Genomic DNA, 26849 nt, shown 5'->3' with positions numbered 1-26849 from the left:
AATGTGCGTAACGCAGCAACCGGCGGTAGATGCAATGCTGCGTAGCGCAGCATCCGGCACAAATGGGTTAACTCCGCCGCATTGTTGTTAGCTAGCTAACCTGCATGGTGCGTATGGGCAGGGCACATATGCAAGCACTATCAATGCTATGATTGGCTGCGTAGCGTAAGTAAACCGTATCGTATCATTGGCTGGACACCTGTCACTCACTGTGTTACATTGAAAAATGGTACAAAAAACACATTATTGGTCTAATTAATTAGATTAGATTAGGTCTAATATTAGATATTAATTAATACGTTTATGGTGAATTTTATTTTATGCGCTGCATAGATTTTCTTGTGCGCTGAGAATGTGCGAGCAGTGCGCGATTGCACAGGCGCGCAGCTTAGAGGGAACATTGGTAGAGGGTATTTGTTTTTGATGGTAATGGAATTGAGACCCCGGTAATCAATACAGGCGCAGAGGTCTCCTCCTTTCTTCTTCACGAAGAAGAACCCCGCTGTCACCGGGGAGGAGGAGGGCCGGATGATGCCCGAGGCCAGGGACTCAGAGAGATATACTCCCGCATGGACTGCTTCTCCGGGAGTGAGAGGTCGTAGGGGCGGTGAGGGGGAAGGGATAGGGCACGTTCCTTACTGAACACCTCGGCCAGATGGTAGTAGATGGGGGGTGAGCCGAAGAGTCTAGCGGTGGTGGAGGTGGTCTGATGGGTAATGGTCCCGAGGGGTCGGCCGTCCAAGGCCTGGGTAAAGTGGTGTCCAGGAGAACCAGGGGAATCCCAGCCTCCTTAGCCAGGGTGGCGTCAATGAGGCTGTCGTCGGCCCCAGAATCCAGGAGGGCACCAAGGTTGTAGGACTCCTGGTTCCAGGCGAGGTTGGTGGGGATGAGCCGAGTTTGAGGGGTGCCAGGGTGGGCGAGTGTAGTGTGGCTTACCAGGACCCCTCTCTCTGGTAAGCCATGTCTTTTGCCGCGGGTGATCTAGAGGCAACGCTGGTCCCGGGACCTGCCCACCTGCATTGGTTCCTCCTCGGCTCTGGGGACCAAGGTGATCATGGGGGGCGTTGTGGGGGCTGGAGCTCGGGGAGGTCCGGGAAGGAAGCTGGGGGGTGCCCGGCTGAGGGTGGTCATCAGCCTTGGAGATGGAGTCCTGTCCTGGCTGCGTTCGTAGCGCTCTCACGCAGACAGTCATCCATCTCTAAGGCGAGGGTAACCAGCTCCTGGTACAACAAGGGGCAGTTCTTGAGGAGCCAGTCCTTGATGTCGTTGTTTAGACCCCGCTTGATTGCGCTGTGAAGCACCTTATCTCCCCAGCCGCTCCCAGCCGAACTCCACTGTGTAATCTGCCACCGAACGGTTCTCCTGGCGGATGACGTGGAGGCGGGCCGCTGCATCGGAGCCCTCCTGGGGTTGATCGAAAATAAACCGAAACTCCGCCTTGAAGCCCTGTAATCAGACGCCAAGGCGGAGTTACTGCCCAGGGCAGCGACGGCCCACTTCAGCGCGTGCCCAGTCAGCAGAGAGACGATGGAGGCCACCTTGTCCCCTTCGGAGCGGAATGTGCTGGGCTGGTAGTGGAAGGTGAGCTCACATTGGGCCAGGAAGCCGCGGCAGAGATCGAACTCACCTCCGAAGGGGCAAGGCGGTGCGAGGTGAGGCTCTCGGAAACCATGGGGGGTCAGGGCACTGAGTCCGGGGACTAGGCTCGCATCTAGAGGCGAAGGCGCCGGCCCTGAGGGTTGGGGTTGGCTCGAGGCATTGAGCTTGAGTTGGGTGAGGCGCTCGTGCATGAGCCGAAAAGCGCTGTCGAGATCGTCTGTGACCCGGTTCAGGAGGGCACGGTGGTGTTGGACGATGGCGAGCAGGGGATGGTCAGTGACACGGAAGAACTGGCTATCAGTCAGTCTTGTCTGCTCCAAATTCATTGAATGGCGCTTCATCATACAGTAAGACAATGACCTCAAACATACTGCCATAGCAACTAGGGAGTTTTTCAGGGCCAAAAAGCTAAATATTCTTGACTGGCCAAGTCAATCTTCAGATTTAAATCCAATTGAACATACATTTAATTTCCCGATGATACGATTTTGGCAAAAAGACCTCAAATCAAAGAACACCTGAAGGTGGCTGCAGTGCAGGCCTGGCAGAGCATCACCAGAGAATATAACCAGTGTCTGATGGGGTCAGTGGGTCGCAGACTTCAGGCAGTTATTGCATGCAAATGATTGTTGACCAAATACGAAACATGAGTACTTTATTTAGACATTTTTGGACATTTCTTTCCAATACTGAAACCCTGAAATAGGGGGAGCATGTTTAAACAATCATGTACTTTTTAAACCAATCTGAAAAAACAAAAAAACATTGAATTAAAGCTGAGAATCTCTACTTTGACCCCACAGTAATTGTTTGATTTCAAATCCAATGTTGGAGTATAGTGCTAAAAGAAGACAAATGCTTCCTCTTTCCAATACTTATGGAGGGCACTGTAACTCCCCTAATAGTGCTCGCATTGTAGAGCTAACACTACAAGTATTGATGATGACGTGACTCATGTTAATCATTAATACTTGTGGTGTTAGCACCAAACAATCATTGTTAACAATCATTGCAACACCCAAAGTGATATGAGCAGATTAGATTAGATTCAACTTTATTGTCATTGTGCAGAGTACAAGTACAGAGACAACGAAATGCAGTTAGCGTCTAACCAGAAGTGCAAAAAAGCAGAAAAGTGCAGTGTGAACAATATATACAGGTAGTGCAGTATATGAGCAGTATAAGTAGTGCAGTATAAGTATAAGTAGTGCAGTGTAGCAGTATGTCACGCCTGAGGGCTCTGTCTGGTGACTCTGGCGCCCCCCTCTGTCCACACGGGTCAATCCCTCCCAATCAGCCGGGATTCTCCCTGATCCCCTTCACCTGTGTGTTCTGTCCCTTGTTACTATTTAACCTGTGTGTTCCCTCATGTCCCTGTCTGAGATTCTCCCCGTTGTTTTGTGAGTACCTGTCTGTTGACCTGCTTTACTAGTTTCACCTGTTCCTGTATTCCTCATCCAGTTTATCTGCCGCCTGTGTAGCGAGTATTTCTGTTACGGAGCTTATGTTCTCCGCCTTTATTTTATCCTTAGTCCGAGTGTTTTGTTTGTTCCCGTGTCCCCATCCATTCTTATTAAATATACACCTTCAAGTACACTTCGCGCCTGTGTTGAGTATCTCTCCGCTATTGGGTCCACCACACTGCCCCCCAGTCGTAACAGCAGTATATGTATTAGCAGTAACATTATAAGCAGAATTAATAGAATGCAGTATGAACAGTATAAGCAGCATATGAGCTGTATAGGCAGTGCAGTATATATGTATTAACAGTAACATTAAAGTAAATAAACAGAATAAATATGGAATGCAGTATGAACAGTATAAACAGATATGTACAGTATGTACAGATGTGCAGTGTATTAACAGTAGCATTAAAAAAATAAGGATATGTGCATTATGGACAGAAGAGCAGTAGTATGTAGTATAAGAGCAGTGTGTACAAGTGAGGATGCAGTATGTACAGTTTATAGTAATGGCAATTGTCCGGGGGGGGGGGGGGGGGGGTGTAGGGGTTGGTAGGTTGTCACCTAGGTGCAGAGTTAGAGTTCAGTAGGGTGACAGCCGCAGGGAAGAAGCTTCCTCTGAACCGGCTGGTTCGGGTGCGGAGAGACCTGTAGCGCCTCCCGGAGTCTGTGGTTGGGGTGAGAAATGTCCTTGACGATGCTGCGTGCCTTACGCAAGCATCGTTTGCCCTGGACAGCCTCAATGGAGGGGAGTGAGGAACCAGTGATGCGTTGGGCAGTTTTCACCACCCTCTGCAGTGCTTTCCGGTCAGAGGCAGAGCAGTTGCCATACCATACTGTGACACAGTTGGTGAGGATGCTCTCGATGGTGCAGCGGTAGAAGTTCACCAGGATCTGAGGAGACAGATGGACCTTCTTTAGTCTCCTCAGGAAGAAGAGACGCTGGTGAGGGTCCAGGAGAGATCCTCAGAGATGTGGACACCCAGAAACTTGAAGCTGGTGACTCCCTCCACCTCAGTCCCGTTGATGAGGATGGGGGTGTGTGTGCCAGCTTTTGACTTCCTGAAGTCCACAATGAGCTCTTTGGTCTTCCTGGTGTTGAGAGCCAGGTTGTTGTCGTTACACCACACTGTTAGGTGCTGGACCTCCTCCCTGTAGACCGACTCATCGTTGTTGCTGATGAGACCAATCACCGTTGTGTCGTCTGCGAACTTAACAATGGTGTTTGAGCCATGTACAGGTGTGCAGTCGTAGGTGAAGAGGGAGTAAAGGAGGGGGCTCAGCACACAGCCTTGTGGAACGCTGGTGTTCAGGGTGAGGGTTGAGGAGGTGTGGTTATGTAGCCTAACAGACTGTGGCCTGTTGGTTAGGAAGTCCAGAATCCAGTTGCAGAGGGAGGAATTGATGCCCAGTTCAGTTTGGTGATCAGTTTGGAGGGGATGATGGTGTTGAAAGCTGAACTGAAGTCAGTGAACAGCATTCTCACATAGGTGTTGCTATTGTCAAGGTGGGACAGGGCGGAGTGAAGTGCCGTTGAGATGGCATCCTTTGTACTCCTGTTCTGACGGTAGGCGAATTGGAAGGGGTCCAGTGTGGGTGGTAAACAGGTCTTGAGTTGAGCTAGGACCAGCCTCTCGAAGCACTTCATGATGATGGGCGTGAGTGCAACTGGGCGGAAGTCATTAAGGCTCGTTGCAGTGGAGTGTTTTGGCACCGGCACGATGGAGGTGGTTTTGAAGCACGCGGGGACAGCTGCTTGGGCTAGGGACAGGTTGAATATGTCAGTCCAAACCTCAGTCAGCTGCACAGCACAGGCCCCGAGGACACGTCCGGGGATGCTATCAGGACTAGCAGCCTTGCGTGCATTAGTCCTGCTCAGTGCCGCACACACGTCGGTGGGAGAGAGAGTGAGGGGCTAGTGATCTGCAGGGAGCACAGCCTTGATGGCCACCTCCTTGTTGTCCCTGTCAAAGCGGCCATAGAAGTGGTTCAGCTCATCAGGCAAGGAGGCGTCGATGGAGGGGGGGGAGGTGTTAGTGGGTTTGTAGTCTGTGATGGCCTGGATGCCTTGCCACATGCTCGATCCTTAGCTTGTGGTTGTGCTTGGCCTTTTTGATGCCCCTCTGCAGGTTAGCCCTGGATGAGCTATAGGCCTGAGCATCACCTGATGTGAAGGCAATGTCGCATGCCTTCAGCAGGAGTCGAACCTCACTGTTCATCCATGGCTTCTGATTAGGGATGTTCAAGAGATGTTCATTCATGTGTGATTTATTGTTTACAAACTGCCTGTTTGTTTGTTACAGGATGTTACAGTATACACACAGTGTCCTTGGAGAGCACTTTACGTTGTGAGAGATGCTGAACTATCTAACTGATGGTAGGCAATTACCCGCACATAACCTACAGCAGTTTTATTGACTGTGGTGCCGTGTCCTGAGAGTGCTCCTTTTAGGGAGAGGAATTTTCCTGAATAATCAGGAATTCCTGTTCTTTTTTTCTTTTCTTTGATACACAATTGATTTTGACCCAGCCCCAAACCAGCATTCTATTTCCCCTGATTATATATGTTCTGATCTATCTATGATCATGTAGCAGAGGTGATTTAGAATCTTGTGTGTAAAGCCTGTGTTTTTGTAACCCCATCAGCTAGTTAATCTAACAGTAACTCACAACAGTCATGGCTTAATACTGATATTAGGACTCTCTAACACAGTAGAACATTTATTCCACCGAGCAGTAGTGAACTGTGCAGCTCTATTCATTGTAAGCAGCGTGTGTACAGCATGAGGACATTTTATAATGAGCCGTTGGTCCAAAACCAGTGGTAAAACCATGAGAGCAGCTGAATAGGTAGCTTGCATTGCCCTTAAACATGGCCCCCAGCCGAGGGCCACCTGATCTAGTTTCTGTGAATAGTAACCAACAGGCTTATTTCTATCACCATGTTCTTGGGTTAAGACAGCTGTCATATACCCTGCTCTTTCAGCCACATACAATGTGTACCGCTGAGTTGTGTCAGGATATACACTCACCGGCCACTTTATTAGGTACACCTGTTCAACTGCTCGTTAACGCAAATATCTAATCAGCCAATCACATGGCAGCAACTCAATGCATTTAGGCATGGTCAAGACGACCTGCTGAAGTTCAAACCGAGCATCAGAATGGGGAAGAAAGGTGATTTAAGTGACTTTGAATGTGGCATGGTTGTTGGTGCCAGACGGGCTGGTCTGAGTATTTCAGAAACTGCTGATCTACTGGGATTTTCACACACAACCATGTCTAGGGTTTACAGAGAATGGTCAGAAAAAGAGAAAATATCCAGTGAGCGGCAGTTTTCTGGGCGAAAATGCCTTGTTGTGATGCCAGAGGTCAGAGGAGAATGGCCAGACTGGTTCGAGATGATAGAAAGGCAACAGTAACTCAAATAACCACTCGTTACAACCAAGGTATGCAGAAGACCATCTCTGAACGCACAACACGTCGAACCTTGAAGCAGATGGGCTACAGCAGCAGAAGACCACACCGGGTGCCACTCCTGTCAGCTAAGAACAGGAAACAGGCTCACCAAAATTGGACAATAGAAGATTGGAAAAACGTTGCCTGGTCTGATGAGTCTCAATTTCTGCTGCGACATTCAGATGGTAGTGTCAGAATTTGGCGGAAACAACATGAAAGTATGGATCCATCCTGCCTTCAGGTTCAGGCTGGTGGTGGTGGTGTAATGGTGTGGGGGATATTTTCTTGGCACACTTTGGGCCTCTCAGTACCAATTGAGCATTGTTTAAATGCCACAGCCTGAGTATTGTTGCTGACCATGTCCATCCCTTTATGACCACAGTGTACCCATCTTCTGATGGCTACTTCCAGCAGGATAACGCGCCATGTCACAAAGCTCACATCATCTCAAACTGGTTTCTTGAACATGACAATGAGTTCACTGTACTCCAATGGCCTCCACAGTCACCAGATCTCAATCCAATAGAGCACCTTTGGGATGTGGTGGAACGGGAGATTCGCATCATGGATGTGCAGCCGACAAATCTGCAGCAACTGCGTGATGCTAACATGTCAATATGGACCAAAATCTCTGAGGAAGGTTTCCAGCACCTTGTTGAATCTATGCCACAAAGAATTAAGGCAGTTCTGAAGGCAAAAGGGGGTCCAACCCGGTACTAGCAAGGTGTACCTAATAAAGTGGCCGGTGAGTGTAAGTGTTATGTTTTACTCTTTCTGTAACAAAATAAAATACATATTGCGTAATGCAAAAATACAAAATCTGTTTGAAATGTAGAAGAGAAATTCCAAATTAATCTGATGTCATTATAGCAACTGTGATAGGAAAACATTCCTGGCATTTCTGATGCAACACTCCTGTAACTGTCATCATGAGTTATTGTGGAGCATGTTTGTGCTAATCCTGGTAGTGAACTAGTTACAGTGCAGTTTAGTATTCACCCCCCTGGACTTTTTCCACATGTTGTTGTGTTACAACCTGACTTAAAATTGTTTTTTTGTCACTGATCTATACAAAATACCCATATAATGCCAAAATATATTTTTTTAAATGTTTACAAATTAATAAAAAATTAAAAGATGAAATATCTTGAGTCAATAAGTATTCATCCCCTTTGCTATGACATTCCTATGCAATGCAAAAATGTCTTCAACAAGTCACTCAATAAGTTGAATTGAGTCCATCTGTGTTGCACTAGAACGTCAGCGGAACCAAATGACGGCGCTCAGAGATGGTGGGGGTTTAGCCCGAAGGCGTATTTCATAATAGAGGGGGAAAAGGGGTAGGGGAGAAAAGGATAATCCAACAGAGTAGTCGTGGGTCGGTCCGGGGTTCGGCAGGCAGGCGGGTAGTCAGACGAGCAGGGGGTTCGGCAGGCAGGCGGGTAGTCAGACGAGCAGATGGCCGGGAGGTCCAGTAGTCGGGGAGGAGGCTAGGTCCGTGGAAGGGTCGACGAGGGGAAACACCAGGGAGGACGGGGTATCTGGATGTGGACACAAGGGAACGCTGTGACAACACAAACAAACACAGGATACTCGAGAGAGAGGTAATCTGGGGCTAGAAGCGTAAAGGAATACTCGAAGGGTTACCGTGGGACACAGTACGATCTGGCACTGGAGTCAAGATCAGGCAGGGTTTATGTAGGGTGTAGATTGGGGATGGGTCGCAGGTGTGCTGATTGGCGATCGGGTCCAGGTGCGCTGTTGACTGGGGAGACGCTCCAGTGATGACCGCCGCGGCCTCGAGGTGGTGCCAGAGGGTCGGTTGGGAGGGGGAACCGTAACAGTACCCCCCCCCTACGGGAGACACCGGGCGACCGTCCTGGAGCGTCGGGGTGGGAACGGTAGAAATCGGACAGCAGGGTGGGGTCAGTAAAGTGGGAGGCTGGAACCCAGCTCCGGTCCTCGGGTCCGTAAGCCCTCCCAGTCGACCAGGTACCGGAATCCGCGACCCCTGCGGCGGACCGCCAGGACCTCCCTCACGGTCCACACTGGGTCGCCGTCATCCAGCACTCTGGGCGGAGGGGGGGCTTCAACAGTGAGAGACAGGGGGCTGGAGACTGCAGGCTTGAGTTGGGACACATGGAGTTTGGGAGGGTGAGACATACCACAGAGGTGTTGATGATTCGGTCTATGGGGAAGGGGCCCACGTAGCGTGGGGCGAGCTTCCGGGAGGTGGAGGTCCCTGGCCCGTAGCCAAACCCGTTGCGGTAGGTGGGGGCGGGTCTGCGTCTGCGGTTGGCGGCGCGTCTGGACCGCTCGGTGGCTCTCTCCAAAGCGGACCGAGCGGTCCTCCAGACCCGCCGACACCGGCGGAGGTGGGCCCTGGTGGACGGGACCCCAACCTCTATCTCCTGACTGGGGAACATGGGGGGTTGGTAACCCAGGGAACACTCGAAGGGAGACATTCCGGTGGCGTTGCTGGTCATGTTGTTGTGTGCGTACTCCACCCAGGGCAGGTGTCGACTCCAGGAGGTAGGATGACGGGAGGAGACGCAACGGAGAGCCGTCCCCAGCCACTGATTGGCCCGCTCTGCCTGGCCATTGGTCTGGGGGTGGTACCCGGAGGAGAGGCTGACTGTGGCCCCAATGCCCTTGCAGAAGGCCTGCCACACCCGGGAAGTGAATTGGGGTCAGACACGATGTCCTGGGGAATGCCATGGAGACGGACGATGTGGAGCACCAGGAGGTCGGCGGTCTCGGCAGAGAAGGGGAGTTTGGGGAGAGCAATGAAGTGGGTGGACTTTGAAAACCGGTCCACGATGGTAAGGACCACGGTGTTACCCTGGGAGGCAGGCAGACCGGTTACAAAGTCCAGGGCTATGTGGGACCAGGGGCGGCTAGGGATGGGGAGGGGCTGTAGCAGTCCGGCCGGGGATTGGTGGGACGCCTTACTCCGGGCGCAGATGCTGCATGCAGCCACGTACTCCCGGGTGTCCATCTCCATGGCGGGCCACCAGAATCGCCTCCGGATGAAAGCCAGCGTGCGACCCCCCCCGGGTGACACGCGAACTTGCTCCCATGCCCCCATTCCAGGACTCGAGAGTGGGCTGACGGGGGGACGAAGACCCGTCCGGGGGGTCCGCCTCCAGGGCTGGGGTGAGTTCGCTGGGCCGCCCAGACCACAGAGACAATGGCCCAGGTGACTACGCCAACCACTGGGGAAGGATGGTACCGGGGGTTGACGGAGCCACCTCCTCCGGGGCCAGGCGGGAGAGTGCGTCGGCCTTGGTGTTCATGGAGCCTGGCTTGTAGGTGATGGAGAACTCAAATCGAGTAAAGAAGAGGGCCCAGCGTGCCTGGCGGGAGTTGAGTCTCTTGGCCGACCGGATGTAGGTTAGATTTTTGTGGTCGGACCATACCTCGAGCCAGTGTCTCCACCCCACCAAGGCCGCATACACCGCCAGCAACTCCCGGTTGCCCACGTCATAGTTCCTCTACGCTGGAGTCAGCCGCTGGGAGAAGTACGCACAGGGGTGGAGTCTCTGGTCCTCCGCGGACACCTGGGACAGGATGGCCCCGAGGCCGGTGTCGGAAGCATCCACCTCCACGAAGAACTGACGGGTGGGGTCGGGGTGGATGAGCATCGGGGCCGCCGTGAACAGACTCTTGAGGGTCGAGAAGGCGGCCTCCGCGGTCAAGGAGTACGGGCAGAGGGTGGAAGTGAGGGCGGTCAGTGGAGCGGCCACCTGGCTGAAACCCCGGATGAACCGCCGGTAAAATCCTGCGAAGCCCAGGAAGCATCGTAGTTGCAGACGGTTCAGGGGTTGAGGCCACTCCTCCACCGCCTAGATCTTCCTCCCATCCGCCCGCAGGTGGCCCCTCTCCACGATGTGACCCAAGTACTCCACAGAGGCGGCGTGGAACTGGCACTTCTCGGCCTTCACAAAGAGTCTCTTCTCCAGGAGTCGTTGGAGAACAAGCTGGACGTGCTGCTGGTGTTCCCCCTCCGTTCTAGAGAACACCAGGATATCATCCAGGGAAACTATCACGAAGACATTCAGCATGTCACGCAGCACGTCGTTCACCAAGGCCTGGAAGACGGCCGGGGCATTAGTGAGCCCGAAAGGCATCACTAAAAATTCAAAGTGCCCCAGGTGGGTGTTAAAGGCCGTCTTCCATTCGTCCCCCTCCTTTATGCGCACCAGATGGTACGCACTCCGGAGGTCCAGCTTGGTGAAGACGGCCGCGTGACGAAGGGGCTCGAAAGTCGAGCTCAGGAGAGGGAGGGGATATTTATTCCTAATGGTGATGCCGTTGATGCCGCGGTATTCGATGCAGGGCCGGAGGTCTCCTCCTTTCTTCTTTACGAAGAAGAACCCCGCTGCCACCGGGGAGGAGGAGGGCCGGATAATGCCCGAGGCCAGGGACTCGGAGATGTACTCCTGCATGGCTTGTTTTTCCGGGAGGGAGAGGTTGTAGAGCCGGCCGGACGGGAGGGCGGCGCCGGGAACGAGGTCGACAGCACAGTCATAGGGCCGGTGAGGGGGCACGTTCCTTGCTGAAGACCTCGGCTAGGTGGTTGTAGGTGGGAGGCACCCCGGACAAGTCTGGGGCCGGAGCGACCGGTCTGGAAGGTCCAGGTGGCGAGGGAGCGGAGCGGAGGCAGTTGGCGTGACACCCCACGCTCCACCCCAGGATCCTCCCAGTGTTCCAGCAAATGTGGGGGTTGTGCCTCTCTAGCCAAGGTCGACCTAACACAAGGGGGGCCGTGGACGCAGGGATGACGAGGAGCCGGAGAGTTTCCTGGTGGTTCCCCGATAGGGTGAGGGTGAGGGAGATGGTGCTGTGGGTTATGGTGCCCAGGAGTCGACCGTCCAGGGCCTGAGCCCGAAAAGGGGTATCCAAGGCGAGCAGGGGAATTCTGGCCTCTTTAGCCAGGGTGGCGTCGATGAGGCTGTCGTCGGCCCCGGAATCCAGGAGGGCACCCAGGCTGTGAGACTCATGGCCCCAGGAGAGGGAGGTGGGAATGAGGCGAGTTTGGGAGGTACCAGCGTGGGTGAAGGAGGTATGGCTTACCAGGACCTCTCTCTCTGGTAAGCCATGTCTCTTACCTTGGGGGTTCGAGGACGAGTTGGACAGGCCCGGATGTAGTGCCCTGTCTGCCCGCAGTAGAGGCAACGTTGAACCGTTGCTCGCGTTCCGCTGCGGACAGACGGGACCTGCCCACTTGTATCGGCTCTTCCTCTGGGCTGGTGTCGGCTGCTCTGTGGCCAGAGACGGTCCGGACAGGAGGCGTGGAGATCGGGATTCGGAGAGAGCTGGGATGGGGGCTGGAGAAAAGACGCCCCAGGGAGGGAGTCAACCCCGGAGGCGAAGTCCTCTCCGGGCCGCGTTCCCGCCGTCTCTCCTGCAGGCAGTCGTCCATCTCCAACGCAAGGATTACTAGCTCCTGATACGACGTAGGACCATTCTTGAGGAGCCAGTCCTTGATATGATCTGCAAGACCCCGCTTGTACGCGCTGAGATGCGCCTTTTCTCCCCAGCCGCTCTCAGCAGCGAGGGTGCGGAACTCCACCGTATAATCCGCCACCGAGCGGTTTCCCTGCCGGATGACGTGGAGGCACGCAGCTGCGTCAGCGCCCTCCTGGGGGTGATCGAACAAAAAGCGGAATTCAGCCTTGAACCCCTCAAAATCCGCAGCCAAGGCGGGGTTGCTGCCCAGGGCCGCCACGGCCCACTTCAAAGGGGTAGGGGAAAGTAATCCAATAGAGTGGTCGTGGGTCGGTCCAGGGTTCGGCAGGCGGGTTGTCAGACGAGCAGGGGTTCGGCAGGCGGGTAGTCAGACGAGCAGGGGTTCGGCAGGCAGGCGGGTAGTCAGACGAGCAGGGGGGTTCGGCAGGCAGGGAGATCAGAGACAGGGAATGGGGCTAGGTCCGTGGAAGGGGTCGGCGAGGAGGGAACACCAGGGAGGACGAGGAATCATGGGACACAGTACGATCTGGCACTGGAGAGAAGATCGGGCAGGGTTCTTATAGGCGGGTGATTGGCGATGGGTAGCAGGTGCACTGATAGGCGATAGGGAACAGGTGCGCTGTCAACTGGGAAGACGCTCCAGTGATGACCGCCGCGGCCTCGAGGTGGTGCCAGAGGGTTGGTTGGGAGGGGGAACCGCAACACTCATCTCCCAACATTTCGAATGATAACGCTGTAGCATTAGCCAATTCATCCATCCCCTGTGCCAAAGTCCTGATATCAGTCAGGGTATAGTAAACACCCACAGGAGAGTATACAGAGAGAAGGAAATGTTGAATACCTGTAGAGTGAGACAGTTTGGATGACACATCGGTATTAAATGAACATCTAGTGCGTGTGTATGAGTGTTGCACATAGGGTAGTCCTAGATGATGTACGGCTATAATGGGACCACAATCCCAGGAAGAACGAAACCCAGATAACAGGTCCCAAACTTGATAACATACAGTAGGCCCTTAAACCGCAAACCCAATAAGTGTTGTTCAAGGTGTTGAAGCTGGGTAGGTGAGACCTAGTTGTGACTGTGTGATTACACTCACTCCGACCAACGGGCACACTACCATTTCCAGATTTTAGACAGTAGCATCCCTTGAGTCTGTGTGCTAGAGTTATAGTGTGGTTCTGACTTGGTGTCCATTTCCATGAGAACACAGTGTGCAACTTTGTACATTCAGGTCTGACATACACCCGGCCACTTTATTAGGTACAGCTTGCTAGTACTGGGTTGGACCCCCTTTTGTAGCCCATCTGCTTCAAGGTTCGACGTGTTGTGCATTCAGAGATGGTCTTCTGCATACCTTGGTTGTAACAAGTGGTTATTTGAGTTACTGTTGCCTTTCTATCATGTCGAACCAGTCTGACCATTCTCCTCTGACATCAACAAGGCATTTTCGCCCAGAGAACTGCCACTCACTGGATACTGGATTTCTGACCATTTTCTGTAAACCCTAGAGATGGTTGTGCGTGAAAATCCCAGTAGATCAGCAATTTCTGAAATACTCAGACCAGCCTGTCTGGAACCAACAACCATGCCACGTTCAAAGTCACTTAAATCACCTTTCTTCCCCATTCTAATTCTCGGTTTGAACTTCAGCAGGTCATCTTGACTATGTCTACATGCCTAAATGCATTGATTTGCTGCCATGTGATTGACTGATTAGATATTTGCGTTACCGAGCAGTTGTACCTAATAAAGTGGCCGGTGAGTGTGTCTGTGTTAGGGGCAACATAGAATACACAGCTATAAGTAGGGCTGAGTAGTAGTACTGGGGGCTATTCTGTTGAGCAGTCATGTAGTAGTAGTCTTTCATGAGAGTAGCTGTGGGGGGACATGCAGCGTTCGGCCTGTAGAGGGAGCTACAGGACCGTGGCCAGGGTGACGTCGGCAAGGCTCCGTTGCACACCTGTTGCAAATGAAGCCTCGTTGACTAGATGGTTTAAGATGTGTGTGCCTCGGGGTTCGAGGGAGAAGGAGGGCGACTGGAAAGTCGTGTTTGGGTTTTTACAAACTTTATGGAAAGATTACGAACATTTTATCAAATAAACGAGATTTTCCCAGACCACACCACCTCGACTCCGCCTCTGTGTCACGAACTTGTTACAGTGGCGCCCAACCTGGGACACAGCGAAGGCGGAGGAAAAGAGAATGGAGGCGTTAAGCGCGGCTATCGGAAGGATGGCCCTTATACTGGAGCAGCAGGCCCACTTCCAGCAGGAACACCAGACCGCAGTGAGGGAGATGGTGACGGCAAGGGCTGAGGACCGTACCCTCCTCCTGGAGCTCGACGGGGCCGGCACCCGGGTCGGCACAAGGTCCCCCCAAGGTCCACCTCCAGAAAATGGGGGACCTGGACGACCCGGAGGCGTTCCTGCCGGTGTTCGAGGGGACGGCGAGGATCTCGGGGTGGCCGGATGGCGTGTGGGCACACCATCTGCTGCCCCTCTTGTCAGGTGAGGCGCAGCTCGCTGCCCACAGCCTGCCAGCGGCCGCCCAACGGGACTACCCGTCCCTGGCCCGGGCAATTCGAGACCGCCTGGGCCTCACGGCGGAGGAACACCGTCGCCGGTTCCGGGCCCTGACGATGGAGGAGGGGAGCCGGCCCTTTGCCTACGCCCAGCGGCTGCGGGACAGCGCGCGGCGGTGGCTGGACCCAGGGAGGTCCAGCCAGGGGAGGTCCAACCGGGTGGTGTTGGAGCAATTCCTCACGGGGCTCCCGGCCCGGACCGCCACCTGGGTCCAGTACCACCGGCCCCAGGATCTCGCGGCCGCCGTTACCTTGGCGGAGGACCATCTCTCCCTCCCGCCGCAGGAGCCCCGGCGACCCGGAAGGAGCCATGGTGCCGGAGGAGGAGAGACCGGCGCCCGCCCCGAGGACAAGATGGCAGGGGCAGGCATGTCGAGAACCAGCCCTGGCCCCACAAGAAGCACCCCGAGCGACAGGGGGGGTGTGTTGGCGATGCGGACGGCCGGGCCATGTACAGGCGGAGTGCCCAGTGAGGGAGGTGGGGCAGGTCGTCCGCATCGGCGACATACCGGGCCCTCCCCGCGGACCAGGAGCGGCGTATCGTGCAGGCGCCGGCGTGAGCAGGCTGTCCATCCAGTAGCTCTCGTTGTTTTGTCTTTGTTAAGTCTTTTTAACTACTTTTCCGTTTGCAATTTTTATATTTTATTTACATGCAATGCGTGGACATGTTGTATCCTATGGATACGGATACTTTTCCGCAGGAAAGCAGCAGCACAACGCGGACTTACTCGAGGAATCTGCTACTCGAGCTCAGATCAAAGGGAACTACCGACAGTACTTACGTTAACAGCATTCCGAAGGAGATTCGACGGCCTTATCGAGGCTGCAGAGCTGGGGCTAAAGTTAAGGAGAGGGTCGTAGCGAAGCGGTGGAAGTATAAACAGTCGATCCCTTCGTGTGTGATGGGTAACGTTAATTCACTTTCCAACAAAACGGACGAGCTGGCAGCTTTGGTGAGGAACGTAAAACTGTACAGGGAATGCAGCTTGATGATTCTCACGGAGACGTGGCTGAACAACAACACACCAGATGCTAACATTGAGCTCCCTGGTTTCTCGCATGTGAGAGCGGACAGAGACCCGAGTTTGAGTGGCAAAAACAAAGGTGGCGGGCTCGTACTCTACATCAATAACAGATGGTGTAACCCTGGACATATTACGGTGAAGGACATTATCTGCTGCCCTGATGTTGAATTACTAGCGGTGAGTTTACGTCCCTATTATCTGCCCAGAGAATTTACGAACGCCATCGTCATCGCTGTGTACATACAACCCCGAGCTATGGCTGAAACCGCGTGTGACGTCATCCACTCTACCATCGCAAAACTCCAAGCTCAGTACCCCGATGCTTACATTGCCATATCAGGGGACTTTAATCATGTCACATTGGATTCAACACTGCCCGCCTTTCACCAGTATGTCAACTGCCCCACACGACAGAGCAGAACAATTGACCTTCTGTATGCAAACATTAAGGATGCCTACACCGCCACATCACTACCACCACTGGGGAAATCAGATCACAATCTGGTCTCCCTACAACCACTGTACACTCCATGTGTTCGGAGAGAACCAATCAGAACACGCACCTTCAAGAAGAAGTCCCCCGAGACGGATGAGGCCATGAGGGACTGCTTGGACATAACAGACTGGAATATTTTCCAACAATCATATGGTGATGACATTGATGGGCTCGCACACTGCTACTCCGACTACCTGAACTTCTGTGAAGACATTGTTGTTCCCACAAAAACTGTGCGCTGCTTTCCAAACAACAAGCCTTGGATTACCAGCGATGTCAAGGCCCTCCTCAATAAGAAAAAGAGGCCGTTCAAAGAGGGGGACCTAGCAAAGCTGAAGCACGCACAAGGGGAACTCAAAGTCAAGCTGAAAGAGGCAAGGGAGTTATACAGAAGGAAGGTAGAGAGGAAATTGCAGCAGAACAACGTGCAAGAGGTGTGGGATGGGATGAAGATGATGACGGGCATGAGGAAGAGCAGTAGCTGTGTTGAGGGAGGTCGAGACCGGGCCAATGAACTGAACCAGTTCTACAACAGGTTCGACCACCCAGCTGCGGTGGCCTACCCCACCCCCTCTCCAGGAGCTGTCTCTGTCTCCCATCTCCCCCATCTCACACACCCCCCCATCTCCCAACACCCCCCATCATCAAAGGCGTCACCGACCTCAATCACCAGCCATCAGCCACTGTCTACTGGAGCGCCCAGGGACAAAGAGCCACCCCACCACCCACCCCCCCCTCCCTCCCAGCCCCTCCCCCCTACAATCACGGCAGACCAGGTGAGATCGGGACTAAAGCGACTTAACCCCAGGAAGGCAGCGGGTCCAGACAAAGTGTGTCCCAGACTGCTCAAGACCTGCGCTGCCGAACTGGGAGAGCCGCTGAGGTACTTATTTGACCTGAGTCTACGTCTTGGTAGGGCCCCAACACTATGGAAGACATCATGTCTTATCCCTGTCCCAAAGAAGCCACACCCAAAAGAACTCAATGACTTCAGGCCTGTCGCACTCACCTCACACATAATGAAAACGATGGAGAGACTGCTTCTACATACACTCAGACCCCAGGTTAGCCATGCACTGGACCCACTACAGTTTGCATACCAGGAGAAGGTTGGAGTGGACGATGCCATCACATATCTACTGCACAGGACGCATTCTCACCTGGACAAAGGGAAAAGCGCTGTGAGAATCATGTTCTTTGATTTTTCCAGTGCTTTCAACACCATCCAACTCAGATTGGGAGACAAGCTCCTGCAGATGGGTGTGGACGCCCACCTGGTATCCTGGATCACTGACTACCTGACAGGGCGGCCACAGTTCGTCAGACTGAAGGACTGCCTCTCGGACACTGTGGTATGCAACACCGGAGCACCACAGGGAACTGTGCTCTCTCCTGTCCTGTTCACCCTGTTCACGTCTGACTTCTGCTACAACCAAGAGTCATGCCACATGCAGAAGTTTTCGGACGATACTGCAATTGTGGGGTGTATCAGAGATGGGCAGGAGGGGGAGTACAGGAGCCTGGTGGAGGACTTTGTGCAATGGTGCAAACTCAACCACCGACAACTCAACACTACTAAGACCAAGGAGATGGTGGTGGATTTCCATAGGTCTAAGCCCGCTCTGCCACCAGTCTCCATTGAGGGAGTCAATGTGGAGGTGGTCAGCACATATAAGTATCTGGGGGTACACCTGGACAATAAACTGGACTGGTCAGCAAACACTGATGCGATTTACAAAAAAGGACAGAGCCGGCTGTACTTCCTGAGGAGGCTGCGGTCCTTCAATGTCTGCAGCAAACTCCTAGGGATGTTTTACCAGTCTGTGGTCGCCAGCGTTCTCTTCTATGCAGTGGTGTGCTGGGGAGGAAGCACTAAGAAGAGGGATGCCGGGCGACTGGACAGGCTGGTAAGGAAAGCTGGCTCTGTTGTGGGAGCTGAACTGGAGAGCATCACTTCAGTAATGGAAAAAAGAACTCTGAGCAAACTGCTCACCATCATGGACAATGAAGGTCACCCACTGTACCACACCATCATCCAGCAGAAGAGCTTGATCAGCTGGAGACTATGAGCACTGACATGCAAAACTGACAGACTGAGTAAATCATTTGTCCCCAGAGCCATACAACTTTACAATATGTCAATCAAGGGCAAAGAGATGGACTTCTCTGCATAACCTCCACCTCCCTCTGTATCACATCACTATCATGTATCATGTCACTGTTTCACCTCATTAACTACAATGTATACTAACTACAATGTTTACTGGCTATGCTAGGCCTCATACACAGCCCCTACCTCCCTCCACCAGCCTGGACTAAATGCACTTTAAAAATAGTCCATATTTATGTAGCCCATATTTAGTATTTAGTTTTTAGTATTTAATGCTATAATTGCACTGTACTATAATTGCACTGTCTGCCTTACCTTTTTGCACCTCACCTAACTGCAAAGACTTTTACAACTGCACCTCGCCTGTTTACAATCCTGCTGATGTTGTATGTTGTATGTGTATGTTATGTGTGATACCTCTATGTCTGTACGCTACTTGGAACCTGAATTTCCCCCTGGGATAAATAAAGTTTCTATCTATCTATCTATCTATCTACAACATGATACGCACCAGGCGTTCTTGGATTCGGGCTGCATGCAGTCCATGATCCAGGAGCGCCTGGTTCGGCCGGGGGCATTGTTAAAGGCATCGAGGGTGTTGGTGAAGTGTGTGCATGGGGACATTCACGAATACCCTGTGGTCGCTATCGAAATTCATTTTGAAGGGAAAAAGCATAGTGTACAGGCGGCGGTTAGCCCGCGCCTCACGCATCCCCTTATTCTGGGTGTAGATTGGGAGGGGTTTCCTCAAGCGGTAAAGAGGGCTACCGGGGTGCGTGCACGACAGAGAGGGAGGTGTGAGGCGTGTAATGTGCTCTGTGCTGAGGCGGCGCCTTGCGACACTGCCGAGGAGCCGGAGCCGGCGGGGGGGGGGTCTCAACCCGAGATTTCCCCGCCGAACTATCCGCTGTGACTTCCCCCTCGAGCAGTCTCGTGACGAGACCCTACGATCGGCCTATGACCAAGTGATAGCGATTGATGGTACTTTGGTACGGCCGGACACAGTACGCGCCCACCCCTATTTCACGATTATCAGCGACAGGTTGTACCGAGTACGTCGTGACTCACATAGTCAGGAGGAAGTAACCCAGTTGTTGGTTCCCCGTAGCCGCCGGGAAATGGTCTTCCAGGCGGCTCATTTCAACCCCATGGCGGGCCATTTAGGGTATGATAAGACACTAAACCGTATAATGGCTCGATTTTATTGGCCGGGAATTCGGGCAGAGGTGCGCTTCTTGTCGCGAATGTCAGTTGGTAAATCCCCCAGCCATTCCACGGGCCCCCTTGCGGCCCTTACCATTGGTCGAGAACCCATTCGACTGCATAGCCATGGATATTATCGGGCCATTTGATCGGTGTACACAGGGATATCGATTTGTGTTGGTCTTGATAGATTACGCAACCCGATACCCCGAGGCAATACCGCTGCGCAATATCTCTGTCAGGAGTGTAGCGCAGGCATTGTTTCAAGTAATCTCCCGCGTGGGAATCCCGAAAGAGATTCTCACCGATCAGGGCACTAATTTTATGTCACGCACCCTCAAAGAACTGTATGGCTTGTTGAACATCAAGGCGGTTCGAACCAGTGTCTACCACCCGGCCACTGATGGCCTTTGTGAGAGGTTCAATCGGACCTTGAAGTCAATGATCCGGAAGTTTGTACACGAGGATAGTCGGAATTGACATAAATGGCTAGATCCCCTGTTGTTTGCGGTACGGGAAGTCCCCCAAGCTTCCACCGGGTTTTCCCCGTTTGAATTACTCTACGGGCGTAAGCCCCGGGGTGTCCAAGACCTTCTTAAAGAAAATTGGGAGGAAGGGTCTAGCGACAGTAAGAATGAGATTCAATACGTCCTGGACTTGCGCACAAAGCTCCACGCCCTAGGGGTTATCTCACGCGAGCATTTGCTGCAAGCCCAGGAGCGTCAAAAGCGACTGTACGACAGGGGAACTACCCTACGAGAATTTACACCGGGAGATAAGGTGCTCGTACTGTTACCCACCTCCAGCACGAAATTACTAGCGAAGTGGCAAGGGCCGTTTGTGGTCACACGTCGCATGGGGGACGTGGATTACGAGGTAGTATGCTCGGACCGGGGGGATAGCTTGCAGGTGTATCACGTAAATCTCCTAAAAAAATGGAACGGCGTGGTCACTGTTGCTCTGGCTCCAATAATTCCAGAGAGAGATGAGTTCGGCCCGGAAGTCCCAAAATCAAAAGTTAGCACTCCGGTCGGTATTGATAACCATCTCTCTGCTAGCCAGGCCACGGACGTTGCAGATTTGCAAGCTAAGTTCGCGGACGTGTTCTCTCCCCTGCCCAGTCGGACTACGCTTATCGACCACCACATAGAAACGCAGCCGGAGTTAACGGTGCGCACGCGTCCCTATTGGTTGCCGGTACACAAACGAGACATTGTGTGCAGGGAATTGGAAGCCATGCTGGAGCTGGGTGTGGTCGAGGAGTCCCGCAGTGACTGGTGTAGCCCCATTGTGCTTGTCAACAAGCCGGATGGGGCTATACGGTTCTGTGTGGATTATAGACGGGTTAATGCGGTCTCCAAGTTCGATGCCTACCCGATGCCCCGGGTTGACGAGCTCTTGGACCGGCTTGGCACGGCCAAGTATTTCACGACGTTGGATTGCACGAAGGGATACTGGCAGATTCCACTCTCGCCGGTATCCCGGGAGAAAACTGCATTCTCCACTCCGCTCGGGCTATTCCAGTTCACGGTGCTCCCTTTCGGGTTGTTCCGAGCCCCAGCCACTGGACCGCATTCTGCGGCCGCACTCTGCCTATGCTGCGGCCTACCTGGATGACATTGTCATTCACAGTGACACCTGGGCGCAGCATGTGCAGAGTGTGGCTGCTGTTCTGCGGTCCCTGAGGCAGGCGGGGCTGACAGCCAATCCGAAGAAGTGCGTGATCGGGCGGAGGGAGATCCGGTATCTGGGGTACCACTTGGGTCGGGGGGAGGTGCGGCCGCAGATTGAAAAGACTGCGGCCATCGCCGCCTCTCCGCGGCCCAAGACGAAGAAGGAGGTGAGGGCCTTCCTGGGGCTGGCTGGCTATTACCGGCAGTTCGTGCCGGGGTTTTCAGAGCTGGCCAGTCCCTTGACGGACCTCACCCGGAAGGGTGCTCCGGATCCGGTCCAATGGTCGGGCCAGTGCCAGGGGTCGTTCGAGGCCCTTAAGGGAGCTCTTTGTGGAGAAACGGTCCTGTATGCGCCTGATTTTAACCTCCCTTTCTCCCTACAGACGGACGCGTCGCATAGAGGCCTGGGAGCAGTGCTGACCCAGCGGGTGGAGGGGGCTGACCGGCCGGTGCTGTACCTGAGCCGCAAACTATCGGAGAGGGAGGGCCGGTACAGCACGGTGGAGAAGGAGTGCCTGGCCATCAAGTGGGCGGTCGGCGCCCTCCGCTACTACCTGCTGGGTCGCGCTTTCACCCTCTACTCCGACCATGCTCCCCTCCAGTGGCTCCACCGCATGAAGGATGTGAACGCGAGGATCACCCGGTGGTATCTCGCGTTGCTGCCCTTCAACTTTTCGGTTGTGCACAGACCGGGGGCGCAGAGGGAGTAGGTTGTCGGCCGTCGTGTCCCCGGCCTGTGTCGGGCGGTGGGGGTATGTGGGGGGACATGCAGCGTTCGGCCTGTAGAGGGAGCTACAGGACCGTGGCCAGGGTGACGTCGGCGAGGCTCCGTTGCACACCTGTTGCAAATGAAGCCTCGTTGACTAGATGGTTTAAGATGTGTGTGCCTCGGGGTTCGAGGGAGAAGGAGGGCGACTGGAAAGTCGCCGAGTGTTTGGGGTTTTACGAACTTTATGGAAAGATTACGAACATTTTATCAAATAAACAGGATTTTCCCAGACCATACCACCTCGACTCCGCCTCTGTGTCACGAACTTGTTACAGTAGCATTAAAGGGGACAGGCATTTTGGGTATTCCCAGTGCATGAGATGTGGGCATCAACATCCAAACATTGAGATTGGTTCATCCTTCCTCCTACCTTGTGTGCATACTGTAAGGCAACGTGTTGTGGATCCGTCTGGACCTGTAACAATATCATACTAAGGAGCAAAATAGGTTGAAGCATGATGGTTATATTAGAACACAAACTGTTGTTATGAAGTTATACTGTGTATGTGTAAATATGCTTCAATAGTTTGTTTTTCAGTCCACACACAAAATCCTGCTACCCAAATACCACAGATTGTCATCTTTTTATTTACCACCTGATAGATCAGTGGACTGTACGACGAATTAAGAACTATCAAGTCGCCTCTGAAGCACACTTGATAGATAACACGTTAACGTTGAAGTTCCAGGAGTGATGTCAGTGTGAATTGGTGCAGCTCACAGCTCACCCTGATTTGGACAACTCCACCTGGAAGACAGATAAAAAAGAGTAGTAACAGCAGTAACAAGGTTCATTTTAAGGCGTTGTTGTTATTGCCCAAATAAAAACAATACATTTCCCTATCTGAGGTAGACAGCATGGATGTAATGTGACATCAAATTAATGTTTCCCATTAACACTGTCTTCACCCGGGGTAGGCCCCCATAGCCTATCGCATATGGTTCTGTAGCCCAACTTGGTCCACCCCAGTATGATCAACAGTTTACAGTGACTGGTGTGTATCCATTTTGATTTCCCCTCTACTTTAACTGCTGTGTTGGTTATCAACAAAACCTGGCAGGGACCTCCCCATCTAGCTTCTAGCGTAACTTTCTGTGGTTTGTGTATCATAACCCATTGACCTGGTACGATAATATGTCCCCCCTCAGGAGGCTCTACCCACGCATCATGTACCTGCTGTTCAGCTGCCTTAGTGGCTTTGCTAAGAGCTAAACAATAATCTAGGTACATCTGATCGTCTCAGATCAATAGTACCGGGTAGTGACATTGGTCTGCCTGTGATGACTTTGAAGGGGCTCAGTTCTGTGGTATTATTGTGTGTTGATCTAATACTGCAGGCAGGGCCTCTGGCCAGGGCACTCCTTTCTGACGCATTTTGGCTAGTCTCTTCTTGAGAGTTCGAGCCGGCCTACAGGGAGGTCCAGCACCTGGCGGCGTGGTGTGCCGACAACAACCTGGCCCTCAACACCAAGAAGACCAAGGAGCTCATTGTGGACTACAGGAAAGCTAAGGGCTGCAGACACACCCCCATCACACCCCATCATCAATGGGATGGAGGTGGAGCGTGTCTCCAGCTTCAAGTTCCTGGGTATCCACATCTCCGAGGACCTCTCTTGGACCCTCAACTCCACCCTGGTCAAAAAGGCGCAGCAGCATCTATACTTCCTGAGGAGACTGAAGAAAGCCCATCTGTCTCCTAGGAACTTCTATCGGTGCACCATCGAGAGCATTCTGACAAACTGCATCACAGTGTGGTATGGCAGCTGCTCTGTCTCCGACCGGAAGGCCCTGCAACAGGTGGTGAAAACTGCCTAGTACATCACACCTCTCACCCCAGCCACGGACTGTTTGCCCTCCTCCCATCCAGGAGGCGGTACAGGAGTCTCCGTTCCTGCACCAGCAGGCTCAGGAACAGCTTCTTCCCTGCAGCTGTTACTCTGCTGAATTTAGAATCCCGGCGGGAGTTGAAGCATTGAGTTTGAGTCATGCGGATTGTTAGGGACCTTGTCTCCTCCCCTCTGGGATTCCTGCCATTTTCCTTTCCTGCAGTCCTCCTTCCAGTGTCCAGGTTTTTTTTGCAGGAGTGACACTCTCCATCTCATTTAGGTGCTCGATTTTGTTTCTTCAAGACCACTCTGACCTTTGTAGAACCTCCTACTCCCATATCACGATCCAGTTTTGACAATCTTGCCATGAGATTACCATAAGGTTACTCTCTCTAGTTTGTATTTATGGTGATCATGCTCTTTCGGAGTCCTCATGCTCTTTCACTGCATGCATCAGTTGGTGGTTTAGGGCTCCATTGGTGGTCGTGTCAATGTTTTCTGATTTTATTGAAGGAATGCCACTGTGTCTGAGCCACGTCTGACGGAAGCGTTCCTCAAAGTCCACAAAGTGCTCACCGGGTTTCATGAGACACTTGATTCTCTCATTCCAGTCAGTGGTGACGTGGGAGGCTTCACCCACCCATGTTCGCATCCTCTCCCTGGCTGATCAGGAACCTGGTGTGTGTGGTAGGGTTTTTTATCCTCGCTTTCTTTACAGTTTTTTGTTTCTTAGTTTTAACTGGTCGAAGATTTATCTCTTTAGTTTTGTTTCTGATCTTTGTTACAACATCATCATCAGAGGAAGAGAATGAATCTGAGCTGCAAACTCCATAGCCTGGCACTGTAGCTATCATCTGCTTCAGTTCTCTCACAGGGGGGATAGTCTTTTGTAGGGGGACTGGCCCCTCCTCCGCTCGTCCATCTCTTTTCTTCTCCCTCCACTTCCGGGATCGAGCACACTCTGCCTCGAGTTCTGACTTGAGCACTTCAGCTCTTGGCTCTGCTTCAAGCCTGACTCGATCCGATTCCACTTTCTTCTCCAGCTTTCATACGCTGAATGTTGCCCCATGCTTTTTGAATAGTGTCTACTGGCCATAAACCTTTATCATACATTTTTACATTGTATTTGCTAATTATTTAAATTATGTCTAATTTTAGGTGTTTGCCGACGTCGAGAACCAAATCATTTTTGTCAATGACATATCAGGAGCGGCTCGACCGCTTTTTTCAGTTGTGGGTTTATCTGTATTATTTTCTGTAGGTGACATTTTAGTTTTAACACTAATAGTGATCAATTACTAGAATAAAACGACAGTTAACGGACTAACAGATTTACAGAATAACAGATTGACAGAACGTTCTGAGTTCTTTGTAGTTAACCAACACAACAGATTGTACAATACAAACAGTACAATATTACAGTAGTCTTACTATTACTGGTTTCAGATTTAAGAATATACAGAATATATACCAAGTAAATAGCGACTCATAAAGTCTTAAGAGAATTAACAGATATATGGATAACGTGTTTTAATCAGTACTTTCTAGTGACAACCCCACTATTCCACTACCTGTGAAGGTTTAATATATCAGTCACACATTACTCATGCGTATGCTTGTTCGTGATTACGCAAGAGTTTTTTTCACAGCAGAAAGGAGTGTCTGGGAATCTGGTGGAGTGCCAAGCTCTCATCTGTCTCCACACAGTCGTTTCTGGCCCAACTCCCGGGAACGGATGTGTGCAGTCGGGTCAATCATGCCTGTCTTCTGGGCTGGTTCTGGTTCTGGTGAGGTTATCTCTGGCAATCTGGGTCACACGGCACGAAGTTGTTAGATAGTTGTTTAATTTCTTCTGCAGCAACACAGCAACAGGTTTCAGGTTTTGCAATGAGATGAAATCAACATATTTTTGTGGAGAGGGTACTTTATTCAATGTTACAAAGAAATAATTATGTTCTAGGCTAGCATGCTTTCTCTCTCTCTGAGATTCTCTTCTCTCAAAAAATATATACACTTTTAAGGAATTTGACCTTGAGAGGCTACAGGTCCTAGGCTGCTATGGTAACCAGTCCCCTGAACCCCCTTTCCCTAGCATCTGGTGTTATGTCTTCTCTGCGTTGTGTAAGGTACTGCTAGGTACTACTATAGTAAATTTAAAGACAAATACTAGCCTTGGTAATCCCACACCTAGGGGAAAAGGTCACAAGGACACCAGATGGTCCTGGAACATCTCAGAGGGGTGAGATCAGATAGGTGGGGGCTGACTAGGGGGTATGGATGCTTTGAAGTAGAATGGTACACAGCTGAGTAAACATAATCAGGTGATCTAGGGACAGGATGGATGGGTGATAAACACAGTTGTAAACAGCCAAGACAAAAGGGCTTTAGAAAACAGCCTAGGTCAATTGATCTCTCCAGTAGACTGATCGGCGCCAAGCCAAATGGGGCGTAGCCCCGGGATGACGAAATGTAGTTCTTGAATATTATTGGTGTATGTAAACAGGAAGTAGACGTTTGTTGAATGAAGGGTGTTGACCTATGTGATGTCTATAAAAAGACAGGTAACGGAAGTGAAAAGGGTGTTCAACTTTGCAAACCTGACCCGGCTTTGTTCTCTGTGAATAAAGTCTTTTGGATGAATCAACAGCTCTGGTTAACGGTATGTTATTTCAAAATACCATGATTTAAATTCCACTACACTACTAGGTGAAAGGTCGGAGAGTAAGACTCAGAATAGAATATTGTACAATTCCAACACAAGGACCTTCACAGCGGCGCTTCACATCGGCTCCTGTCCTGGTTATCCCAGATCCTGCACTCCCCTTCATTGTTGAGGTGGACGCATCCGATGTAGGTGTTGGAGGTGTACTTTCCCAGCATGCCAGTGATAACAAGCTACATCCCTCCGTCTTATTCTCTCACTGCCTGACGCCCACTGAGCGTAACTACGACATCGGGAATAAGGAACTGTTGGCCGTCAAGCTGGCTCTGTAGGAGTGGAGGCACTGGCTGGAGGGCTCTCAACATCCTTTCGTCGTTTGGACTGACCACAAAAATCTGGCCTACATCCAGGACTCTAAACGCCTAAACTCCAGTCAAGCCTTTTCTTCAAGCATTTCGACTTCATCCTTTCCTACCGTCCTGGCTCCAAGAATCAGAAGCCTGATG

This window comes from Argentina silus (genome assembly GCF_951799395.1).
Source record: "Argentina silus genome assembly, chromosome: Y".
Classification (NCBI taxonomy): domain Eukaryota; kingdom Metazoa; phylum Chordata; class Actinopteri; order Argentiniformes; family Argentinidae; genus Argentina; species Argentina silus.
The sequence above is the reverse complement of the archived record's forward strand: the minus strand, read 5'-3'. Positions refer to the sequence as shown.